This window comes from Peromyscus maniculatus, chromosome 14, assembly GCF_049852395.1.
Source record: "Peromyscus maniculatus bairdii isolate BWxNUB_F1_BW_parent chromosome 14, HU_Pman_BW_mat_3.1, whole genome shotgun sequence".
NCBI classification, from domain to species: domain Eukaryota; kingdom Metazoa; phylum Chordata; class Mammalia; order Rodentia; family Cricetidae; genus Peromyscus; species Peromyscus maniculatus.
This window is the reverse complement of record NC_134865.1, coordinates 81,653,745-81,672,009: the sequence shown is the minus strand read 5'-3', so window position 1 is coordinate 81,672,009 and position 18,265 is coordinate 81,653,745. Positions and strand designations below refer to the sequence as shown.

The 18,265-nt window shown below is 34.9% G+C and overlaps 1 long non-coding RNA gene, 11 other non-coding genes and 1 pseudogene across 49 annotated transcripts in view; all 13 read right to left on the bottom strand.

The window, feature by feature from the left end:
- Positions 1-5,376: 5,376 nt before the first annotated feature.
- The window catches only part of LOC107402472 (uncharacterized), a 147,610-nt gene continuing 134,721 nt past the window's right edge, over positions 5,377-18,265 (bottom strand). For 17 of the 38 annotated variants that reach the window (XR_013044512.1, XR_013044501.1, XR_013044516.1 and 14 more), the window contains 10 exons: positions 16,139-16,328; positions 15,368-15,453; positions 14,537-14,622; positions 12,847-12,935; positions 10,940-11,025; positions 9,736-9,825; positions 8,807-8,857; positions 7,934-8,014; positions 7,020-7,104; positions 5,377-6,062 (listed from right to left, as the gene is read on the bottom strand). This is a non-coding gene — a long non-coding RNA (uncharacterized LOC107402472). Of the gene's footprint in view, positions 6,063-7,019; positions 7,105-7,933; positions 8,015-8,806; positions 8,858-9,735; positions 9,826-10,939; positions 11,026-12,846; positions 12,936-14,536; positions 14,623-15,367; positions 15,454-16,138; positions 16,329-17,762; positions 17,851-18,265 lie in introns of all 38 variants that reach the window. The other 21 variants (XR_013044511.1, XR_013044518.1, XR_013044521.1 and 18 more) reach the window with 17 other exon arrangements.
- Positions 7,518-7,589, bottom strand: LOC121822579 (small nucleolar RNA SNORD113/SNORD114 family). Its single transcript, XR_006063764.1, has one exon. It is a non-coding gene; the product is annotated as a small nucleolar RNA SNORD113/SNORD114 family (small nucleolar RNA).
- On the bottom strand, positions 8,467-8,538 carry LOC121822580 (small nucleolar RNA SNORD113/SNORD114 family). Its single transcript, XR_006063765.1, has one exon. It is a non-coding gene; the product is annotated as a small nucleolar RNA SNORD113/SNORD114 family (small nucleolar RNA).
- LOC121822575 (small nucleolar RNA SNORD113/SNORD114 family) lies at positions 9,330-9,401 on the bottom strand. Its single transcript, XR_006063760.1, has one exon. It is a non-coding gene; the product is annotated as a small nucleolar RNA SNORD113/SNORD114 family (small nucleolar RNA).
- LOC121822592 (small nucleolar RNA SNORD113/SNORD114 family) lies at positions 10,563-10,630 on the bottom strand (annotated as a pseudogene).
- On the bottom strand, positions 11,409-11,479 carry LOC121822583 (small nucleolar RNA SNORD113/SNORD114 family). Its single transcript, XR_006063768.1, has one exon. It is a non-coding gene; the product is annotated as a small nucleolar RNA SNORD113/SNORD114 family (small nucleolar RNA).
- Positions 12,455-12,526, bottom strand: LOC121822578 (small nucleolar RNA SNORD113/SNORD114 family). Its single transcript, XR_006063763.1, has one exon. It is a non-coding gene; the product is annotated as a small nucleolar RNA SNORD113/SNORD114 family (small nucleolar RNA).
- Positions 13,320-13,391, bottom strand: LOC121822576 (small nucleolar RNA SNORD113/SNORD114 family). Its single transcript, XR_006063761.1, has one exon. It is a non-coding gene; the product is annotated as a small nucleolar RNA SNORD113/SNORD114 family (small nucleolar RNA).
- On the bottom strand, positions 14,146-14,217 carry LOC121822572 (small nucleolar RNA SNORD113/SNORD114 family). The gene has a single exon (XR_006063757.1). It is a non-coding gene; the product is annotated as a small nucleolar RNA SNORD113/SNORD114 family (small nucleolar RNA).
- Positions 15,003-15,074, bottom strand: LOC121822573 (small nucleolar RNA SNORD113/SNORD114 family). Its single transcript, XR_006063758.1, has one exon. It is a non-coding gene; the product is annotated as a small nucleolar RNA SNORD113/SNORD114 family (small nucleolar RNA).
- Positions 15,838-15,909, bottom strand: LOC121822571 (small nucleolar RNA SNORD113/SNORD114 family). Its single transcript, XR_006063756.1, has one exon. It is a non-coding gene; the product is annotated as a small nucleolar RNA SNORD113/SNORD114 family (small nucleolar RNA).
- LOC121822602 (small nucleolar RNA SNORD113/SNORD114 family) lies at positions 16,712-16,783 on the bottom strand. Its single transcript, XR_006063782.1, has one exon. It is a non-coding gene; the product is annotated as a small nucleolar RNA SNORD113/SNORD114 family (small nucleolar RNA).
- Positions 17,366-17,437, bottom strand: LOC121822570 (small nucleolar RNA SNORD113/SNORD114 family). Its single transcript, XR_006063755.1, has one exon. It is a non-coding gene; the product is annotated as a small nucleolar RNA SNORD113/SNORD114 family (small nucleolar RNA).

The following is an 18,265-nucleotide window of genomic DNA, read 5'->3' as shown; positions in this document are numbered from 1 at the left end:
ATACTGAACCAGTAGTCATCATCAATCCATTCATGAAATTCCCTTTCCTGATTCACTTCTGCATTTTCATTGAACAATTTATTTGTTCATTGATTCTAGTGAAATACATGATTCAAAAAACCCAAGACCAAGTTATGTAAATCCCTAACTTATTCTATCTTTAGTTGGTATACTTGATACTGTTCATTATCAGTCATCATCTCAAATCCTATTTGAGAACTTATCATATTTAATACATAATAAAGTACAAAAAATGTTTTGGAACAAGGGCCCCAAATCAAAATAAGACTTTAGTTACTCACAGGGGTGTCTCACATGTTCTCCATTCCAACACATTCTTAAGCAATCAGTGAGTCCATTTTGAAGAAGGTGAAGTAGAGACCATAAAGAAAAGAACAGTTCTCCATTAGTTTTTCTTTTTAGTCATCTGCTAACATAGTCATGTTGTCCATTAATGTGCAATAATATTTACTCATTTTTTACCAATATGACAAATAAGCCTACACATGACACAAACCATTGGCTGTCACTGGTAACTATCCATATCCTCCCCAGCTGAAGGCACAACACAGTAACTGCTGGCCATCCATCCCAATCAGTATCAGTATTCTTATTGTGCATTTAAACAACAAACAGTACTGCTATTTTAAAAGAAGTGTAGGGGAGTAGTTGCTGGTAGGCTGTCCATGCCCCAGTGGATGCCCCAATTGAATGCACAAATGGGCAGCATTAATTAGACTCAATGAGTTATACTTTAAAAGTTTTGTTTTTCTTTAAGGAATGACATGATGTTGGGAAGATGTGTTTAGGGGTCTTAGGGGGAACTAAAAGGAGGGGGTTAGAGGTGGATATAGCCTAGATGCATTGCATATATGTATGAAATTATTTAAAGATAAATTTTAAATGTTATTCTTTTTTAAAAGTATTATTTATTCATGAACACAAAGGTAAGAATAAAGTCCTTGTATTTTCCTGAAAGCTGTCAACATGATCATGCCTTGAAGGCCCACACATGAATTATTCATCTTTTCTGACTCACATGTGACCACCTTAACAATGGTTCTGGGTCATGACTCTTTCTTCACAGTCATCTACATCTGATTGCTATTTAACTTATTAATTCACTAATAACAATAAAATTGGAACTATGGATAAAAACTCAAAAGCAAGAACCTTAAATGTGCTTATCTTCTATACAGACAATCATTAGATTGTCTTAGATTCTTCTTTGACAAATCATCATACTACCTGTATTAATTAACCAGACCTCAGGATTTTGGGCTTATACCACACATCACCACAACTCATTAAACCTACATTACCATCATTGGTCCTGGTTGGGACCTCTTTATTCACACTAATTTACATGTGTTTATTAAAGAAGTAATTTAATTCAATAGTCATGAATTTAAAAACTATGGTTCATGAAATCTAAGAGCAATAAGTATTCTTTGTGCCTTTAGGATTGTTGGCCATACTCATATCATGTTCTCTAATTATCATCAATGAATTTATAAGTGTAATATTTCATGCTAATTCCATATTTATCATTTTCCACAGTTGGCCTTGTTGGGACTTCTTTAAACTTTTAATAATGTAATAAATGCTTCAAGAAAAACGCACAAGCTTATGAACATTAATTCTCACTCACATTGGTCTCTGTGCTCTCCACCCATGAACAAGCAGCATGGCAGAGTCCTCCATTAACTGGAAAGCACTGTTCCTTAGAGAAAGAACAAAGAATGTGAGAAAGACTATCCCCAAATAGTCCTTTTTCATCCTCTTCACTAATTAATTCATTGAGATATTTATTAGAATTTTTGTGTCATAAGAACCTATATCAAAATGACCATCTTTGTATGTGACTGCATTTTTAAGTATGACACATGTTCATAACATTAACCATTATTTTTTAGTACACTGCCTATATGATCCTTAATAAAAAAAAAAACTTGGGCTTTTGGCCCATGCTTTTTCTTAACATACAAAAATATAAATAGTTTACACTAATATTTGTGCTTCCTTGCATGAATTCATAGCAGGGCAAGGCTTTGATTTATTTACTTATATATATGTTGATTAGTCTACAAGCAACTTACATAGATAAAATGAAGCATGTAAATAGAAAAATGAACCAAGGTCCTGGACCAGTGAGATGGTTCAGTGGTAAGAGGCACCTGCCACCAAGTCAGATGACCAATCTCTAGGAGCCACATGGTAGAAGGAGAGAACTGATTCCCAGAAGTTGACCTCCACAGGTATATGCTATGGGACAAACTGTTCCACTCTTTGCAAGACAAATAAATGTAACAAACAAGATCATTGTATATTCCTAACTCTCTTCCACACTATCATTAACAAGACAGGAATTGAGCAAGCTCATGTCTGTCTTGAGCCTCGGTCTCCGACACAGGCACAGAGGCACAGACAATGGAGTAAACCTATGCCATTAAGTCACCACCATTGGTCTTGCTGTGGGTCCAACTTCATTCTCATCTAAAGTTGTTTATTGGTTGGCTCATTGATTTACTAATAATAAATGAATTAATCACAAAAGCTCAAGGATGTCACCCTGACACCACTGCCATTTGTCTTGGGAATTAATCTCTAATTGAATAAGGCCCTCTGTATCAATTATCCTCATGGTTGACAATATCAATGAATCAAGGTATTTTATACAATTCCTATTCATTCTTTGGACCATGTTTGTCTTGGAAGAATTATATTTCCTACTTATTTTAATGCTACAATGAATATATTAAAAACAAACAATCAAACCAAGAACTCTGTTATAGTGAAGAGAATGCTCCTACCCTCAGAGGCAATGGTAGGGACCAGAAAGCTGAGGAACACAGAAGCCAGTTCGCAGTTCAGTCTAGGATGTCAAAAGCAAAACACAGTAAAAAGGAGATTAAGACCATGTTCATTTATCAAGTTACTTATGTGTATATGAATTTGAAGTAATATATGTTAATACTTATCTGACTTTGCCACGTATGTTATAGGCCTCCTACTCTCATCTGTCTACATTTGATGTCTGTGGTAGTAGTCACATTTATCTGTGTACAGTAAAAGAATATAGTTGCATAAAAACAATCTAAGGAAAAAGGTCCCTTTGCATTCTTGGCATCCACATGTAGGAGCCCTTTAAACATAAATGGTACATTTGATCTTGTCTTTGCTGGACCTGACAGCATCAAACAATGTACCCACTGTGAGATTCATATACCACCAGCAACAGCAAACATGGTAGGACCCATTTCTAGTTATTCTCGTCTAGCTTATTGTTTAATTAGTTAGTAAATCTCTCATGACATTATAATAAGTATCTATTAATTATTAAAAATTCAGTTAAAAAAAGCCTTGATGTTTTCTCATGGGCTTCTTGGGGGGTGGGGCTAGTTTGAGTACACGTTCACACTAACTATTCTTGCTGCTATATGCATTCACTAAGAATGGGCACAGACATACTCCTTTTTTTCATCTTTCCTTGCTTACTGTGTACATTGAGTAATTGGAATTTCTTAAAGGCAGGGACTTATATAGTTCTGTGTAGCCTCAACCTCACTACACAGTGAAGCGGACCCTTATAAAATTGAGACATTTCTTCCACTGCTCCTGGTATCTTTGAATCACTGTGAAATTACTTGGATGTATATTTCATAGTCTATTAAGAAGAACAAGACACCATTGAACTTCCATTAATCCAATGCAAGAATACCAGCCATCACTTAGATTCTTTGCCATTACTATTAGCCATAAGAAATACCACTGAACATTTGTCCTTTGGCCAATTATCACTATTTATTAGCATTAATACTGTTCATAGTGTTCTCTTTCTCATTTTGCTATAATTATATGATACTATGCCCCTTTCAAATTTACTTATTTATAATTATATATTATTCTTTATACTTTTAAATCACTCACAATAAAAACATACCTCTTTAACATGTCCAACCAAGTGTTTTGATTGTACATCCTCTTATTGATTTTCTGACTACAAAATAATCAAAACCTGTGAAAAACAAACTCAGACAAGAGTCTTATGAAATCACGAATCTATCTATAGCATTCATTCTGGAGTGGGCAACAGCTCTAATTATTTTCCTCTGGGGTTTCAGTGTTCCAGATGCACTTCACCACCTATGACTCACACCAGCAGTGATATTGATCCAGGGTTCGGCTACTTCATTTCTTATTATCCAGCCTTGCTTACCAATTAACTCACTAGCTACCGGTGAATAATCAAAAGTCTACAGACTAATACATTTTAAACATTAATGAACCTTGGCTAAGTCTTTATCTAGACAATCATCTGCTGCAATGATATATAACTCACTTGTGACCCATTAAGGTTTCATATATGGACTGACCAATGTAATACTACATACCAAGTCTATATTTACCATGGCTACTTTCATTCAATTGTATTTAATAGATTCCAATTAAAGAGTATATATACATTAAAACTTATACATTACACACTCTTTATAGATACACTAAAACTCACATCAGCCAGGCAGTGGTGGCTCATGCCTTTAATGCCAGCACTCAGGAGGCAGAGGCAGGAGGATCTCTGTGAGTTCAAGGCCAGCCTGGGCTACAGAGTGAGTTCCAGGAAAGGCACAAAGCTATACAGAGAAACCTTGTCTAGAAAAACAAAACAAAACAACAAACAAAAAAACAAAAACAAAAAACCCAAAACCCCTAATATTATTTTCTATGCTCTAAACCTATAGAGTTACTCACATATCAATGGTTATAGATGAATCTCGAACTCAGCTCAAATGTGTCCTTTTCAAGGAACACAATGTAGAACACTTCATTTAAAAAATATGCCCCTGTCACTCTTAAGTCTTTGCTTCCATGTTTATGTGATAATTGAAGTATTTACTTTTTGATATTTATATTTTCTGGATAGAATGCACAAATATGTTATTATTTATCAGTATTGAGAGGGTCATTAACACGAAAGTGTATTTTGACCAATGACCAACTTCTTTGTTAGTGCTGGGGATGGAACCAGCACCACGTGGACACTTAGCAAGGGCTTTAGCAATGACTGAGTTTCATTTCCCTGTGAACACAGACACATATGAACACTTGCCTTAGCCAAAAAGACAACACTCTTTAGCCTTTTCTTTTTTTCCCGTTAGTAAAATAATTGCTTTTACTTTCCTTTTTAAAAATATTCATACAAGCATATGATGTGTTTGGGTCGAATTCACCCCCATCCCACATGGACTTCACTATTCTCAACATCTTTTATCTTATGATGTGGTTTAGACAATTAGGTAAGCATCCACTCACTCATATTATTTATATATATTTCCATCGATCCTTCCATTCACTTTCAATAATTGTACTTCACACTTTTTAGTGATAGAAAAAAATCATTTTTATTGAAAATTTATTTTTATACAATATATTTCTATTACAGTATCCTCTCCACCAACACCTCCCAGATCCTCCCCATTTACACACCCAACAAAATCCATACCCATTCTTTCATTCTTTCATTAGAATAAAACAAGCATCTAAAGTGATGGGGAGGAAGAGGAGAAATAAAAAAAACAGAAGAATTACAAGAAACTAATTCAGATGCTGAGGCACATACATTCACATACATAGAAAACTCTTCAAAAATAAAATCAGAAACCATAATAGATAATCAAAATGTCCGTAGGGTAAAAAAAATACCCAGCAAATCATTGCACATCACAAAAGCTTCCAAAAATGCCATCAAGTTCATTTTGTGTTGGCCATCTGAGCCAACACATCTGAGGTTCCATTGGAGAAATACAGTTTTTCCTTTGGGAGAGGTTATCAATTACAGATAGCTTCTGGTTTAGGGATATGGGGTTGTGTCCACTTGCCCTCTTAGCGCTGGGAGCTCATCTGGCTTAGACCTGTACAGGCCTGTGCATGCTGCCACAGTCTCTATGAGCTCATATCTGCATCAGTTCTGTTGTATCTAGAAGGCCTTGCTTCCTTGGTGTCTTCCATTGCATAGGTTCGTACAATCTTTTCACCTCCTCTTCCAGAGGGTTCCCTGATCCCTGAAGAGAGGGATTTGATGGAGACATCTCAGAACTGAGTGTTCCAACATTAAAGGGAATACTTTTAAAAATAGCATATTCAGGCAAATGAGATGTTACTACTCTAATTAGTTTCAATGTGCCCACTACAGAGGCATCTGCCGCCGTCTTCACCACATTGATGAATAGGTGCACAAAACAAAAAAGGGGCTTGAAAATATGGTCCCACATCCTTGCTTAATTTGCTCCCTCATTCAGATGTCCATTAGCTTTCCTAACCCCAGATGACTGCGCATGTGTGCTCATCACTGCTATTTATTGGTCTATTGGTATTCATAATAATTCCTCCATGGACTACTTTTAATCATTAGCCAAAAAAAGGAACATTCTTAAAGATTGTTTTTTCTTTATTTCTTTGTTTCTCTGGTACTAAAGATAGAACCCAGGGCTTTACACATCCAAGGCAGAGTGCTACTACTGAATTAGCAACTGCCCTTGTCCCCATGGCATCCTTAACTGTTTTCATTGTTTTTAATTATGCTGATAGACTGGCTTTCTTCATGACATTTTCATAATTGAATGATGCTTTACTAATGATATGAACATTTGTTTACTGACCCTTTTTCTAATGTTAATATATAAAATTATAACAATAGAATAAAAGCATATGAACACTACCCTTGTATCTTTTCAACAGCTTACTAATAGAAAATTACCAACTGCGGTAGTAACTCAAATTTCCTTTGATTTAGACTTTTGAATCTAGGATATCTGGTATTCACCATGTACAAATTAGAGGTGGTGGTAACCAGGTATTTTTTTTATTGGTTCAGGTCAAACCTTGTACAATATTGTATATGAACATATGTTTATGGTTGATGACAGCTGCTGTTTACTGACCATTGTAAGCACATCACATATCTACATGCAAAATCCTCTAGGAAAACATTTAAAAGGTCATCTGTAATTATTACTCACAATTGTAGCTGGGATCCTAAAAACACAGGCAGCCTAAGAACTCAGGAGCAGGCAGGATCCATTTATTGTTCTGGAGCTGGCATTTCTGAGAAGTACAGACAGACAAGAGAGGACTGAAATGCTGTTCTGCCCATTCAGTTTCCCTATCAATTATCCAAACATGGTTACTTTCTCTTCAGAAATAGAAGAGCATTGAATTTTCTACTAATAAGCACATTGACCATTACTTCTGTGATCCATGTCATCAGACAGAAGGAATGTATTGGAACTGCTAATAAAAAGCTAACACTTCCAATATATTGTAGTAATGACTTCCATCCTCATTCTCTAACTTTAGTAATAGTATGATGCCCCCTGACTTACATTTCTATCTTACGAATCTATTGATTCTTCAGGGATTTATTTGCAATATAGCCAAAATCCATTAACACTACCAGCAAGGACATGATGTGTCCTCTATTCACACAATTGTGTAGAGAACCACTTCTAAGAGTCAGTGTGGACCTCAGACTTCTAGAATTGTAATTATGATGTATGACTCATAGGCTACCAGTGGTCATTGTTGACCCAAGATAGGTCTTTTCCTTTTCCATTAATTTCTACATTTGTTTATTAATTAATCTACAATTTTCCTAATAACATTTAGGTGACTATTAATCACAAAAATTAAGAATGAGATCCTTCAGCCATTTAGAGCATCTTTCACTAAATTGAGGAGATATCTTTTTTCTTTGTTGTGCTCAATTATACAAATATTGATTAATTGCATAATGTATGGTGTTCATGATTATTTCTTAGTCAGTCATAGTTGGCCCTAGTAGATTCTGAATGATGCTTAATCTTAAATCTTAAAGAACCTTAATCTTAATCTAAAGAACCTCCCAAACTAAGTCAAGGGATTTTACCATACTCACATTGGTCTCTCTGTTCCTGACACATAGGGTAACTGTGGACTTGGTGACCAGAAGATGAGTATCATTCAGAAAGCATCTATGCTGACAGTACAAAAAAGAAAAATTGCAAAAAATTATATTCTATCCATTTATTCTTTGATTTTGTCTTCCATTTTTAAGTCAATTGGGTAGGAAATATATTGTCATAGTTTGGTTTACTTGATAAAGTAATAATGAATACTCAAGCCCTGAACAAAACAAGGACTCCCCATTATTTTTACTAAATGCATTGTTCTTAGCTAGTAATACCATTAAGCCATTCATTTCTAAACACTATGTCTTCCATGCTTATTACTATTTCTCAACTGGCATGATTCCCATGCAGAACAATGCTGAGCTGCTTGATTTTTATTTATATATTTCCATAAGGATTCTTTAATTGACCCAATTTTAAAAACAAAATGAAATCCAAATATTGAAAGTATGAATAACATACTTGACCATACCTAACAAATTGTCTAGAATAAACACATATACACTAGATGCCTTAAGGTATGGAACTCAGACTTCCAGACCTGTTGTCATGATCCACGGCTCATACCCAACAAGATGTCATCACTGATCCAACCTTGGCCTCTAGTTTCTCTGATGAACTTATATCATTCTTTAGTAGCTGGTTACTTATTCTCTAGTGAAAACCATATAATTAAAACCAGCTATATGTAGGCTGTTTCATGCCTTTATATCAATCTTAATTTCAAAATATTCATTAGCCAACCAAGTGTTTCATGGCCACATTGTATTTCTCACTGGGCCATGGGTCCTTGGATTCCATATAATGCCTTTATGAAAATAGGGCAAAGACTTAAAAGCAAGACAAGAATTTTGACTCACGTTGGTCCCTATGCTCCATGAACCCGGTGATCAGTGATGAAGGCATCTATTCTGAGAGTACAAAATAAAACAAAATATGAAGGGATCCTTATTCTGTCTCTGTTCATTTGCATGTTATCTTTCATTTCATTAGTCATTCAAGAAAGGCCAACTCAAAAAGAGCAAAATGGTATATTTGGAAGTTTTTGATGTCATAATGCTTTGTCTGAGCAATTTTAACCTTACTGGTCTTAAATTTATATATTATTGTTTCCAATTTTGTGTTTTGTATGGGTTTGATGAGTGTATGTTTGTCTCCACATGTAGAGGTACTTCATTTGCTTTTTCTTTAGTTTATATGGCATCAGTTAAACATGCTGTCAGAAAAAATTACCTTGTTTTGTATATATAATTAGAATCCAAGCTACAAAATTATGACTTAATTGGTAAAAGCCTTATGAAGGTATTTTTATCTAATCATAAAAGTAGAAAATTATTCACATCTGCAACAATGATCATGGATATAAGCTTGCTCTTTTATGATGTGGACCTCAGACTCCCAGATCTACAGTCATGATCCACAACTCATATGGCACCAGTGATCATCACAGATCCAGCCAGCACCAGCCCTCCTTTGCTCGATTAATTTCTGCATGTTTGTTGAGCAATTGACTACAAGTACTATTGGGATATTATGAAACATAAATATCTCAGGACAAGATCCATGACTTTATTTGAAAGCTACTATGATTCTTTAGACATGATGAAGATCTAATTTCATTGCACATTCTTTATTTGACAATTGTATTTTCAATGCTGTGCTTCATTCACATGCCACATTTTCCCTTTGGCCATGGATGCCCTTCCAGGATAGTAAGAAGTCTTATATCAGTACAAGAATAGCCATTAAAAGCAACACAAACCAACACAAGAACACTTAATGTACTCACACTGTATCTATTATTACGAACCCAAAGAGCTAATCATGAAGATCACAACCAAAGGAGAATATGTAAATCAACTTTGGGGGAAATCCATCCCTAGAGTACAAAGCAGAAGAGAATATAAAAGAATGACATTCTGTTCACTGCTCCATGCACTCTGTTACTTGCCTTACTGCCCATCTCTTATCACTCATTTAATTATGTGTGACATGGTGATATGTCCTTTATGGGGGGGGGGGGAATTAGACATGGTTGTCACCCTACCAAGAACATAGACTATAGTTATAATTCATGTGGTATCCTCAGACATGCTGTAAGAATAAACTATTATATTCAGTCCTATTGGCCCTCTTGGTATGGGATTCTGTCTAATTAAAACATGCCAACAGACATGCCAAAATGGTTGGGGAAAACCCATGAGGCCTCTACCCTACACAAAGAACAACAAGCAACTGAAGAATTCTGAGATTGGAAGAAATAGTCTTCAGGGAAGAGCACATCAATTGTTATCCAATACTAAAAGGTCAGCCCTGAAAATATATGTATGAGTAATGGCATATAAACTGAGATTGTATTTATGATGTGTGTGTGTGTGTGTGTGTGTGTGTGTACATGTAATGTATATGCATGTAACAACATGAATTTGAATAAGGCCAAGGAGAGGTATATGAGAAGATTTAGAGGAAAGAAAGAGAAAGGAAAATGATATAATTAGATTATAATTTAAAAACATTTAAATGTCTTAACAACTCACCTTTATTCATAATTTTATTAAGTGTAAGAGTGGATTATCTGCTACTAGGTTCGTGGGTATAAGCTAGAAAATTGATGATGTGGACCTCAGACTAAGACTTGAAGTCACGATCCGACTCATAAGCTACCCACGGTCATCATTGATCCAACATCATCCCCTCCTTTTCTCTATGAATTTCCATGTTTGTTGAATGATAGCTCATTATTACTTTTGCAATAATCATCGATTGCAAATATCTGAGGCAAGATCCCTGAGTACACTTCAGTACTATTCAGGATCTTTTGCCACATTGTGTATCTCTTTGATAATACAATCTTAGTTGGGCACAAATTTTTGAAACATTGTTTTTCACCCAAATGCCATGCTAACAGTTTGGCCATGGGTGTGCTTCTAGATAACAAGAAGCACATCATCAATACAACAAAGAGTCTGTAAATGAATATTGACTATACTCACACTGTATCTATCCTATGAACACAAACAGCAGATCAAGAAGCTCATGACCAAGGAATGCGTGTAAAATCAGCTTGGGGGTATCTGTTCTGAGGGCACAAGACAAAAGAGAATACAAACAGATTGATTTACTCACTACATACAGATGCAATCTATTCACTTGCATTACCCCTTTCTTTTATCCCTATGTAAGTGTGCAATACACTATGATGCATTTTTTTGTGTGAGAAAACAAATGGCCAAGGCTCTGAAGCAACAGAGGACATTGCCTATAATTTTAGCTAATCTGGCATCCTCAGTCATCATGTCTGAATGAACTACTCTATTAAGTATATACTTTTAGTACTCCTGCTGTTCAATATTACCTTGACTAGAAAATAGCTTATCAATTAATTTTTATTTATACTTTTATCTAATTATAAAAGTAGAATCTGTCAGTAGGAACATGGGTATAAATTAGGTCTTTTATGATGCGGACCTCAGATTTCCAGACCTGTAGTCAAGACCAATGAGCATACACAACCAGTGTTCATCATTGATCCAACACCAGCTCTCCTCTTCTCTACTAATTTATAAATATTTAATAATGAAATTTATCATCATACTACTGAGTTTATTATGAATCACAAAAATCCAAGGGCAAGATTCCTAAATATACTTCAGTGTTCTTTTGACATTATGAGAAGGCCTTTTGTTACACATTCTAAATTTGACAAAATTTGTTAAATGATGTATTTTTGCACACATGAATACTAAACATATTCATATCTATCCTATGAATATAAATAGGGGCTCACAAAACCCATGACCAAGGGAGAACATGTAAAAGTCGCTTTAGGGTATCCTGAGATTACAAAGCAGAAGAGAAGTTTTCCTATCCATATGTTCTGTGTTCTTAAAATCACCCCTCTTCTAACCACTCCTAAATATGCAGTACACTATTTTGAGTTCTTTCTGAAAAAGTAAATAGCTGTGGCTCTGAACCTCTAAATAATATCCCCTAAAATTTTACTGAAATGGCATGGCATCCTCAACCATCAATTCTGAATGAGATACTATTGCTGGATATATATTTTAATACTGTTTTTGTGCAACTATGCCTTGATTAGTGGTGGTGGCACTGGACTTTAATTCCAGCACTTGGGAGGCAGAAGCAGTAGGAATCGCTGTGGGTTCAAGGCCAACTTAGTCTATGGAATAAATTCCAAGATAGCTAGGGCTGCACAGAGAATCCCTATCTCAAAAAACAAACTAAAAAATTAATTTGGAGGGTGGGTGGGGTGATGTGTTTCAAGACAAGGTTTCTCTGTGTAGCCCTGGCTGTCCTGGAACTCACTTAGTAAATTAGGTTTACTTCAAACTCAGATCAACTCACCTCTGCCTCCTGAATGCTGCTATTAAAGACATGTGCCACCATGCCTGACCCATAATTATTTTTATTGCCATTTTGTCTAATTTAAAAAGTAGGTTATTATTCACATCACTAAGATCATAAGTATATATTAGGTATTTTGTGATGTGGACCTCAGACTCCCAGACATATAGTCATGATACACAACTCATATGAAACCAATGGTCATCATTGACCCTACATTAACCCTCGTTTTTATGTTAATTTATTTTATTGAGCAATCAGTCACTAGTATTATTAAGATGATTATGAATCATAAAAATCTAAAGACTAGATCTTTAAGTATACTTTAAAGCTCCTTGGGTTCTTTTGACATGAGTGTCTCTTTCATTACACTTTCTTAATTTGATAAAGTTTGTTAAATATTGGGTTTCATGCACAAGTTATATTAACCCTTTGGCCACAGCTGCTCTTTCAGGATGATGAGGAGAACTTCATCAAAACAGGAACAGACATTAAAAGCAACACAAACCAACACAAGAACACTGAATGTACTCACACTGTGTCTTTATAACGAGCCCAAAGAGCTGATCAGGAAGCCCCAAACCAAAGGAGAACATGTAAATCAAGTCTGGAGGGAAATTCATCCTGAGTACAAAGCAGAAGAGAATATGAAAATATTGACATTCTGTTCACTCATCCATATACTCTATTTACTTGTCTTACCCATCTCTTATCACTCATATAATTATGTATGAAATTATGAAGAATTTTTCATGCGAAAACAAACATTACAGAGGCTTTGAGCCTACTGACAACATTGCCTATGATTTTACTTCATGTGGCTTCCTCAGTCATTCTGACTGAAGTGTTGTATTTTGCATGCATTATTATACACACTTTCTGTAGTTAGGTTTTAATTGGAATGTGCCTTGACAATTTATTTATATTTACATTTTTGTCCACTTGCTACAGTAGACTATCACTCATATTTTCTACCAGGTCATGGGGGTAAAGTAGATATTTTATGATGTGGACCTCAGACTCCCAGACCTGTCGTCATGATGCACAACTCATATGGCACCAGTGGTCATCACAAATCCAGCATCAGCTCCTGCTTTCTTGATTAATATCTGCATTTTTATTGAGTTAGGGATAATTACAAATCACAAAAATCTAAAGACAAGATCCATAAGTATACTTTAGGATCTCTTGCTATGCTGAGATTCTTTTTTGTTGCATATTCTTAAATGGACCAAGTTTATGAAACACTGTGTTTTATCTACTTATGATGTTAGCCATTTGGCCATGGTTGCTCTTCGAGAGGGGAAGCATTTCATTAATTCAGTGGGCAGTCTTTAAAAGTAATCCAAACCAATACATAACCACTGACTATACTCACTCAGTGTCTATGCTCTGAACATAAGTTTTACATCCTGAAGCTCACAACAGAAAGAGAATGTAGCAAATCAGCTTTGGGGAATGCATTCTGAGAGTAAAACAGAAGACAATCCAAAAAGATTGATATTCTGTATACTTATGCATACATTGGGTTATTCCTCTCTCTTATTACTTATATAAGTGCTTATTACTGTTTGATGTGTTCCTCTGAAGCAATCAAATGGCCACAGCCCTGGCTCTACCATGAACATTGCCAATGATTTTAGGTCATATGTTACACCAAATCAAGAATATGAATGGACTTCTGTGTTTGGCACATATATTTAGTATTTTGCTGTGGAAATTATAACTGAATTGGAAATTTACTTGACCAGTTTATTTATATTTTATCTAACTGTAAAAGTATACTATTCCTAACATCTGTTATTAAGATCACATGTATATGCTATTTTATGACGTGGATCTCAGACTCCCAGACCTGTAGTCATGATCCACAATTCATATGGCACCAGTGTTCATCAGTGATCCAACATTAACCCTCTTCTTTTTTATTAATTTATGCATTTTTGTTGAACAATTGATCACTAGTACTATTGAAATAATCATAAAAAACTAATGATATGATTATTGAGTATACTTAAGAGCTCCTCAGGATTTTGCAGTGTTGAGTATCTATTTTGTTATACATTCATAATTTGACCAAATATTATTAAATACTGAGTTCATGCACATTGCATATTAATCATTTGGCAATGACTGCTCATATGAAATGATAAGCAGTCTTTATCACTACAGGAACAGCCACTAAAAGCAACACGAATGAACACATGAACACTGACTATACTTACACTCTGTCCATATTATGAGCCCAAAGACATGACGACAAAGCTCAAGACCAGTGATGTATGGAGAAATCAGCCTGTGGGTCTCCATTCTGAGAGTATAAAGCAGAGGAGAGTATAAAAAGATTGACATTCTGTCTGCTTTCAATATCCATCTCCTCTTACCACTCTTACCACTCATTTGACAATGCAATACCAGATTGCGTGTTCTTTTTGAGAAAACAAGTAGCTGAGGCTCTGACTCGACCTAGAATATTGCCTCTAATTTTAGCTCATGTGGCATAATCTGTCATCAAGTTTGATTGAACTACTATGTTTGAAATGTATTATTAGTACTCTTTCTGAACAATTATGTCTTGATTAGAAAATGCATTACCAATTTACTTTTATTTATATTTTATCTAATTGCTAAAGTAAACTATTCTTAACATCTATTACTAAAAGCATGGGTATATGCTAGATATTTTATGATGTGGAACTCAGACTTCCAGACCTGTAGTCATGATCCATGACTCATACGCAAGAAGAGGTCATCATTGATCCAACATCAGCCCTCCGCTTCTCTAGTAATTCATTTGTGTTGAATGAGGAACTATTACTAGTACTACTGAAATTATAATGAAATATAAATATAAGGACAAGATCTTTAAATATACTTCAGAGCTCCTTGGGATCTTTTGCCATGGTGAATCTCTTTTGTTACATAGTCTTCATTACCAACAGTTTTGTGTGTCATGCACCTGCCATATTAACCCTGTAGTGACAACTGCTCTTCTCGGGCAGTGCACAACTTTGCAAAGCACACAAAGCTAACAGAAGAACATTGACTATACTCACACGTTGTCTATATTGCAAGCACAAAGAGCTGATCAAGAAGCTCACAACCAAGGAAGAGTGTGTACATCAGCCTGTGGGTGTTCATTCTGGCAGTATAAAGCAGAAGAAATTATATAAAGATTGATATTAGCTTCACTCATCCAGGCATTCTGTCTGTGTGTCTTTCCCCTTTCTTTTTAATTCTCATCTAAGTGTCATTATGCCATTTCGTGTTCTTCTTTACAAAACAAATGCCAGTGCCTCTGAACCTACCAAGAACATCAGCTTTAATTATAGTTGATAAGACAATCTCAACTATACTATTAGAAAAACTGCTTTGTTTTAGCATATATGATTAGTAGTTGTCTCATAGAACCATGTCAACTTTAAAAATGCCGTACCAACATACTTAGTTTTTATATAATTGTAAAAGTAGACTATCACTCATATTTGCTTCTGGGATGTGATACATAATCTACATATTTTATGATGTGGACCTCAGACTTCCAGACCTGTACTCATGATCCACGAATCATATGCCATCCATGGTCATCATTGATCCATCATCAGCCCTCTCCTTCTCTATTAATATCTATACTATTATTGAGCAATTGGTCAATAAAAATGTACTATTAAGATAATTATGAATCACAAAAATTCTAAGGAAAATATCCTTGAGTAGATATCGAACATCTACAGGGTCTTTTACCCTCTTGAGCATTTGTTTAATTTTAATTTTTAATTTGGTAAAATGTTGTTAAGCACACTACTTCACACAGAAGCTTAATTTACCATTTGGAAAAGGTTGTTCTTCTAGAGGAAGAGCAGTAGTTCAACAATAGTGTACGTAGTCTTTAGAAGTAACCAAACCCAAGACATGAACATTGACTACACACAATGGTGTCTGTCTTAGGACCACAATGACCAGAGCAGGAATCTCACAACCAAGGAAGAATATATACATCAGCTTGGGTTACCAATTCTAAGAATACAAAGCAGAAGAGAACACAAAGAGATTGATATTCACTTGATTTATCCATGAATTATGCCTACTTTAAGTTACTCCTCTCCTTATCAGTTCTCTATGTATATAATACACTACCTTGTATTCTTGTTAAGAAAACCAACACTGACCCTCCCAAGAACATTGCTTATAGTTTTAATTGATATGGCATGGTATTCTCAGCCATCAAATCCAAAGGAACTAATGTTTAGTGTCCATTTTAGTACTATTGTTGTAAAATTATGTCATGATTAAAAAATGACTTCTAAGTTAATTTTTATAATATTTTATCTAATTATAAAAGGAAACTACTCTTAATACCTATCACTGAGATAATGGGTATATACTAGGTATTTTATGATGTGGACCTCAGACTTTGAGACCTGCAGGCACAATCAACAACACATATAACAGCAGTGGTCATCGTTAACCTAACATCACCCCTCCACTTCTTTTTCATTTATGAGCAATTGACCACTAACACTCCTGAGATCATTATATATCAAAATACTCTAAAGACAAGATCCTTGAGTAAACTCCAGAGTTTCCAAGGATCTTTTGCCATGATTAGCGTCTGTTTTGTTATACACTCTTAATCTTGAAAAATGTTTTAAACACCCTTTGATGATGGCTGTTCTCAGATAATAAGTGGGTTTTTTTAAAAAATCAATATATGCACCATCACTAAAAACAACATGAACCAACACATCTATGCCCTCTACTTGCGTGTCTTGCCACTTTCTTCTTACCCTTCATCGAATTATCTATTGCACTAATATTTCTGTTTCTTGAGAAAACAAATAGCCATGGCTCTGACATACCATGAACATGCTTTAATTATGGTTTATATGACATCCTTAGTCATATATTGATATATATAATTAGGACTCTTCCTGTGAAGTTATCTCTTAATTGGAATATATGCTACAAAATTGTATTTATATTTTAAACTAACTGTAAGCATAGATTATTACTCATAATTGCTGCCAGCGATTATGGTATAAGCTAGAAAATATGTGGACCTCAGACTCCCAGACCTGTACTCATGATCCATGAATCATACGCCACCACCAGTCATCATTGATCCAACACGAGCCCTCCTCTTTTCTATTAATTGCTATGTGGTTTTGAGTAATTATTCATAATATTAAGATAATTATGAATCACAAAAATCTAATGACAATGTCTTTGAATATATTTTAGACCTCTGTAGGATCATTTGTCCTATTGAGTTAATCAATTAAGATTTATACAATCTTAATTTGGGAAAATTTTGTTAAACATTGTGCTTCACACAATTGCCATGTTTATCATTTTGCCAAGATTGCTCCTCCATTATACGCAGTGCTCCAACAGTACAATGAGCAATCTGTAAGTGACATAAACCAAGACATGAACACTGACAATACCCACACATTGTCTATCCTACAAACACAGAGGCTAGTTCATGAGGTTCAGTTCCAAATCAGATAGCATAAAATCAGCTTGCTGGATATCCATTCTGAAAGTATAGAACAAAAGAGGTTATAAAAAGATCAACCTTCTGTTCTCTTATCCACGCGAGCTATCTGCTTCTCTTGCCTATTTCTTCTTAACTCTCATCTAAGTGTTCATTACTCCATGAGATTTTTTTCTTAAGAAAACAAATGCTTATAGATATGCTCCTACCAAAAACATTGCTACAATTTTACTTTATGTGGCATCCTAGTCATCACTGGTGAATATACTACTGGGTTTGTGTATGTATAAGTTACACTTTTGTGGAATGATGTCTTGATTGGAAAATGACTTACTAATATTTATTTACATCATGTTATATTATTATTATATCAATTTATAATAATATTAATATTCATCTAATTATAAAAGTAGACTATTCGTTACATCTGTCACTGAGATCATGGATAATACACTAG